Source organism: Chanos chanos, chromosome 7, assembly GCF_902362185.1.
Source record: "Chanos chanos chromosome 7, fChaCha1.1, whole genome shotgun sequence".
NCBI classification, from domain to species: domain Eukaryota; kingdom Metazoa; phylum Chordata; class Actinopteri; order Gonorynchiformes; family Chanidae; genus Chanos; species Chanos chanos.
Window position 1 is genome coordinate 7,051,255 of NC_044501.1, and position 7,002 is coordinate 7,058,256.

The window sequence follows — 7,002 nt, forward strand, 5'->3', positions numbered from 1 at the left end:
TCTGGGATTTTATTTTATTAGTAGTAATTTTTTTTTTTTTTAAATCAACTGCCCAGTTGGGAAACTGCACCCAGCTCATATCCACCTCCAGACGCGATACACACCCTGTTAACAAATAGTAACCGGAGAAATGGAAGAAAGAAATAGTTAAACTTGCAGGCTTGTTGCGACAAGTATTTCTTGATCAAAACACTTGTCACTTAAAGCCTGCTTAATGATTTAAATGTGATGTGAAGCCCCACCCTCGGACTGAGAGCTGTGGGAAAAAAAAAAAAAAAAAACCCTTGTCATTCCAAGAACCGTCATCAAGTCTGGTGCCCGCAATGACGACAGAGTCCTCGTTATATGTCCTCTAATTACCTGTGTTTCCATATTTAAACTAGTCACATGAGGGATAATTATAAATGGAAGTTACACAAACTACATCTGTGCGCTAAAAAAAATAAATAAAATAAAATAAATTAAAAAAAAATAAAATAAAAAAGAACATTATTTAAGTTACTCCCCCGAAGCTGCACAGTGTGAGGTGTTTTGTTGTTTATGATTTTCTAAGAATGAAAAATACCATTCTGTTTCCACTCAAAGAACCTAAAGACAATAGTGAATCGAGACAACAATCTGTTTTTTTGTTTGTTTGTTTGTTTGTTTTGTTTTTTACAGAGTGACCCTCACCTTACCCATTAGCCCATCAGACAATTACAGTTCGCTGTGTAAAGTATTGTGGATCTTAGTAAATGGTAAAGTTCACAAAAGGCCACAACATTAATTAAAAAGAAACTGACCACAGTGGATTACAAGTCAGTGCAACAACGACAGCTGACAGGTCATCCATATAGATTTTGGTGAAATACACCATTGTAGCTATTTAACAAAGTCATCAAAAGGTCATAAAGAGGTATCTGAAAAACTACCTTGTGCTGTTAAACTAACTATATTTACACCCACATATGTAATTATTAATATATAGTTATATTCAGTAATATATATATAGGAATCATTCATAAACTGAGAATTTCATTGATCATGTTCACTGCGCCAGGAGTGTGAACACAGACAAATCAGATACGCAGATAATATAAATACACAACTGTCAGGCCTAACCTTTTAGAACAATAGTACACGAACTATTACTGTTGTTGTGACATTAATTAGGGCACTCCTCGGTGGCACTCCAAAATGACTCACACTTTTCATGAGGATTAAAGAACAAGGCTGCAGGAAATAAGACATACAAGAAAACAACTTGTTTTGTTTTGTTTTTCAACACTTGTAAACATGTGTCAGCAAGCTGCTTTTTGTGTTTCATTTCAAACTGAAGAAAGTGTATTGTGTCTTCGTAAGGTGACAGTTGAATGCTGTCATGCTTGTTGGTAAAAGACACTCTAAGGAATTACGGGTTATTCCACGAAACTGTAACTGGTCGCACCACCAGTGAGGCATGTTGATTTGAGCTGAACAGATTTCTGTAACACTGTTCATGTTGTTAGTGTTTTCATAAATTGTGTAAAAATTTATTTACATTTTTTTTAGAAGCAACTTCATTTTTTTTTGTCTTATGAAACCCACCTTGATTCTGACTGAAGTACATTTACCAATAAAGTCGGTTTTATTGTAATATTATGAATGTATTACTCAGAATGTTATATTGTAATAACCATCAGATATGTCACTACACTGCATCCCATCTTAAGCATCTCTAGCTAAATTTCTTCTCGATTTCCAACCTTCTCTCAGTTGCTCTCCCTTTTAAATCTTGTTTTAAACGTTACGGATTAGATTAGGTATTTACTAATTTCTCGGCGATACACTTTATCGTTTTATTATAATTTCGACATTTTAACCTTGCTTTTTACCAAGTGAAAATTTTGCTTAAAGTTTTTATGCCATGTAATAAATATCACGGCACAGAACGCAATGCCCCTGTACTGTGTCTTTCATTAGAAAACTCTTCTCTTGCCCAACCCATACTTTCACGTTGAGAGGAATGCAGAAGTTAGAAGCATGACAAGGTGACGGACTTGTCTTTCAACACCCTCCTTATCTTACGACAATGATACGATCTAGCTATCTGACTGCGCAAACCTGTTCACGGCATTCGTCATTTTCAGAATGCCACGTTACGTTGTGTTCGTAAGCTTGGAGTACTCTAAAAATGAGTTTGAATGGCCGTGCAAACAAAATAAGATGACTCTCAGATCCCCTTGACTGATAGGCATGTTCAGAACCGTAGATATCTGCCTACGATATCTGATTCTCAAGGTGTGGTCACTTCGATACAAAACATACATCATCATCATTGGACAGTGTGCCATCACAAGGCAGTGATACCAAACATGTTCTTATGCCAACAGTCAGTGAGGTAGGCCATATGCTATGGGAAAATCAAACAACCCAGCATACTCTACAATGCTAAATTAAGGGTAGAGGTGATTAATTACTGTCTTGCCCTTTTCCCCTATTGGATACAAGACAATGGAAAGTGTCTCACAGGCAGTTGAGGGAAAAGACCTTTTCTCTCTCAGGATAAATGTTCTGCCGGGAAGAGAAACGTGAATATATTTTGTGAAAATTATTAAACATTTCCGAAAACAGCTGTCGAGCAGCATGGTCAGTCTATGGTCATGGTTTATAAAATTGTGCATTGCTCTGTTTATCTGATAACCAATAATGATAAAAAAAAAAACTTATATGGTTTTAGCCTTATCATTTTAGAACACATAACAAGGGGAAAAAAAAACACTCTTCGTAGATGATAACGGCATCGATATTTCCAGGAATTCGGTTGTCCTTGATACTATGGCTTAATGCTTTGAGAATATTATTATTGGAAAGTATACATTTCTGCTCACTGTTGTTCTTTCGCGATGGTTTTTCGAGAGATCTCGGAATCCCCGGCTGATTTGGTCTGTCCTTGATAAAAACACCCCGTGCACTCCCTCTATGGTCTGCTTCTTTACGCAGAGATGAATTTTACTGATAAATATATATCCATGTTCATCTAGGCATAACTGTTGGCAATTTTTGTATACAAAATCGCAAACATGTCATTGGCCGCATCAGAAAAAAAAGACATAAAGAAAATCCTGCCGCGGATCAAGAGTTTCTGACAGATAACGAGCGTTATTAAAGGTTTATCTAGTGAAAGGTTTAGCATTATGTTGTTTCAAACGTAATTAGCGTATTTATAAATACGACTGTCTGACTCACTTTAGTCTCTGTAAGTGCATTTGTGTGTATGTGTGTACATGTGTATTTCTTTGCTAATACTTTAGGAATAAGTAAATAGTGTGTACACTGTTTAAAAGTAGGTCAAAAAATCTGATTTTTATTGTCACTGTCATTAATGTATGCTAAAACAGGGACAAGAGACATTAACACAGTAATTTCTGGTAAAATGTTTTGTTGCAGAATGTAGTCATGATTCTCTACACCCATGTGATATGTATCATCCAATCAAAATGCAGCTAATTAGCATACGACAACATACTCTATAACAGCATCATGTTTTTGTTTTTTCTCACTGTGTATATGCCCAAACTTGCCTTATGAGCTTCAAATAAATCGTATTACAATTACATCAGAATAACCTAAAGCCATCACTTTGTTTTCTAACGAAATACAATCATTCTTTGAACATCTTCAACGTCTAAACACTGTCATTCGAATTTTATGGGCCGGTGGTTTTCATCGACTGGGGGGTATTTCAGAAAGCAGGTTTAGCGGAAACTCAGAATTAGTTAGTTCAGAGGTAGTAGTAAACCTCCAATAGAGGACCCCCATGGCTTCATTCTCCTAACAAAACAAAGCCATCGGGCTTTTCTATCAGGAGGTTTAGTACTTTCTCTGAGTAACTAACTCAGAGTTTTCACTAAATCTGCTTTCTGAAATGCCTCCCTGCAGATCAATAATGTTACAAACAATAAGAAAACAAGGTGTTTCCAAAACGATACATAGAAATTCCGGCCATAAAATCAAACTACACTTGAGGAACTTCATTATAGCATCGTGGTACTTTGCATAGAGGTTTTTACACACATGCACGATACCATCTAGTGGTGGCATGCTGAAATAGCTTTTAAAACATGCATTCATTGATGCATGATATTTTCGACTTTTTAATGAACTCATTGTAAACAGCAAGTCAAAATGTAGGAAGTGAAATGCATTCAAAAGATAAATAATGAAAAGTAAATTGTCCTTAAATATAACTCCGTTTGGCATTAATCCCAGTTAGTTTATTCATATTTACTAAATCGCTTGATACTATCATTGCACACGGTTCGGCAGCGTTTGAATGTACTAGGGTGTATCAGACTTGTTTCCGTGCAAGAAGCTCTCCAGCGGTCTGGGTCAAACTCTCGGGCCTCAAACTTTCCCACGAGACAGAGGAGATTATCATGTTATCTGATGGTCATGTTTTCTGCATTTTCCCATCATTCTTTGAGGCACGTGAAGAGAAAGAATAAAGAGAATCCAGCTTTGAACTCTTACTGCTTAAGAAATGTATTCATAGTTACGAGGTCCTGTACTATAGTTTGAATAGTCTAAAACATAATGTTTCCTGTGATAGCAAGGGCATTAACCGCTAATAGCCTACCTGATAGTCTCTTGAACGAAGATGTGTTTACTCAGATCACGCGCTGCTGACATAAACATGCACCATTAAATTTCAGAGCGTGGCACTATCGAGCAGCTCTCAAAAACGTGTGAGTCGAACTCGTGAGACCGAGGACAAAACTCGCTGCAGCAGCTACTCAGCAGAACACGAAGTCTCACCGCGGTAGAGTTTGAGCAACGAACATCAAGCAGAACTGAAAAGGCGACCGAAAAAAAAAAAATTACTGTGAGACCGCCAGTTTGTCTTGTGACTAACTCATTCACGCATTCTTCCCACGCTCACACATATATACACAATCTCGCGCTCGCTCACTTGAACGCATGTTCTTAAAGTGTGATGTACGCCGCCCCATCTCTGGCTGTCAGCGTTCTTGGATTTTACCCAAACTGATCGAATCTCATCAGTTTCTGGTGAAAGACGCGCATCCTCGGCGGCCATGGGTCACTGTGAGATCCAGGTCATCTGTTGCCTCTCCATCCTATTTTCGATTTGGTGTAGCGGAGGTGCTCATGGTGAGTTATAGCCTACTTTTCTTGCGTATACATAATCATAGGCCCATCGACTTAATTTTGTGTGTTTACACGTATGTTTGTGCCTTGCAACTATAAGACTCTCAGCCGATCTGAGCATACTTGATACAGAGCAAAAGTACGTCATTGTACACTAATAAAAGTGATCATTTTATTGCAGCTGTTTTCGTCACGTAGCCTATGTCAAGATCTAAAAGACTGTCAGTTAAAATGATAGGTCACCTACAACGACCTCTGAGTTTTTTGGGGTTTTTGAAAAAAAAAAAAAAAAAAAAGCTGTACGCAAATATTCTTGCTTATCGCCTGTCCTGTCTAATGCTAGGCCACTAGTCTCTGTCAGTCATTTTTAACTTTTACAAAAATGTATCTGTTATTCTTTCCTGTTGTCTACCGTGTATTCTGTTTATAAACGCACAGGATAACCGTTAGAAAGTCGTATTCCAGTAACTATGTAATGTAATTAAGCTATCAGTATTTGATATTAACGATCGTTGTTGGTTACGTTTCGAAATTAAGTGACATAACATTACGAGAATAATCTTATTAAAGAATTAACAAACTAAATAAACTAAAGACAATTATCTTCACTGAGAACTGTATCCCTAACGTTTGGAGTATTTAGAGTAGATTAGGTCCAGATGAGACATCACACACAGACCATTGTCCCAAAATCAAAGACTGTTATCGTCAGTCGGTGAGTTGTTATTTTTTAACAGGGGGGATTGCCCTATGACCACTGACACTATTCAGTTGAGTATATAGGGGGATGACAGGTGAACAAGGGCGATGAATTTTGGTCATTTTGCTAACAAGGGAGATGGCATCCCCGCTCATCTCTCCCTACAAATCGCCTGCTGGTCATTATGAAGAGCAGGGTTCCAGCCTTATGTTTCGCCTTTTACAGGCCTTGCGCTAACATGTTTTTATCATTTTTGTTTTCTGGTGTCTGGTTTTTATTATTACTGTTGTTATTATTACTATTGTTGTTGTTGTTGTTATTATTATTGTTGTTGTTGTTGTTGTTGTTGTTTTAATTCTAGACATTTCTAAGATGAAAAGAGAAAGAGAGTGATCAAAACAAATGCAAACTGCAGCTGTTTATGTATTACACTATATGTATTTAGCGATGTGCCAGTTATTAATGTTATCTCTCTGAAGTGGCAAATGTGGTAGCTTTACGGTTCGATTTTAGTGAAATACAGTTTAAAATTTGTAGCTTTGCCTGTATGAAGTCTCTCTCAGAGAAACAGAAGGAAGTGTTGGGTGGACCTTTTTGGGCCCAGTTTTGAGATGAAATGTAAGTCATCGTATAGTTTTAACCTTTAACTTAACATTCGGTGTCTTTAAAGTTTAGGCAGATTTTCTGGTCTTACGCAGACTCTCACTGTGAACCAAGATCTCTCTTCTTAAAAAAAAAATCAGTCTAAGAGGATGTGACAGGTGATATTTTCAGCATCTGGTTTTCCTGTTATCGCATATCGCCATTTATCATGAGGTTTGGTGCAGGTTCAGTGAACATTAACACCACATATATTATTGCGCTATTTTTAGACGTGACTGAAGTCCCACGTTCCCCAAATATTGCTATGTATTACTGTGTATTACAACATTATTACAAATATACAACATACTAACTATATACTACACTCTATGCCACTATGAAATTTCTTTTAAGTATAGTACATACTACAGCACAATACAATACAGTATGGTATAGTATAGTGTAGTGTAGTACACTATGGCGTGCACTATACTTAGAAGTTGTTTCAGTTGCATTCGCACTATGTAGTTTAAGATCACTTGAGGGCAAGTCCATCTTTTTACACCAAAATCACTTTAAGTTTTTCTTCCCTT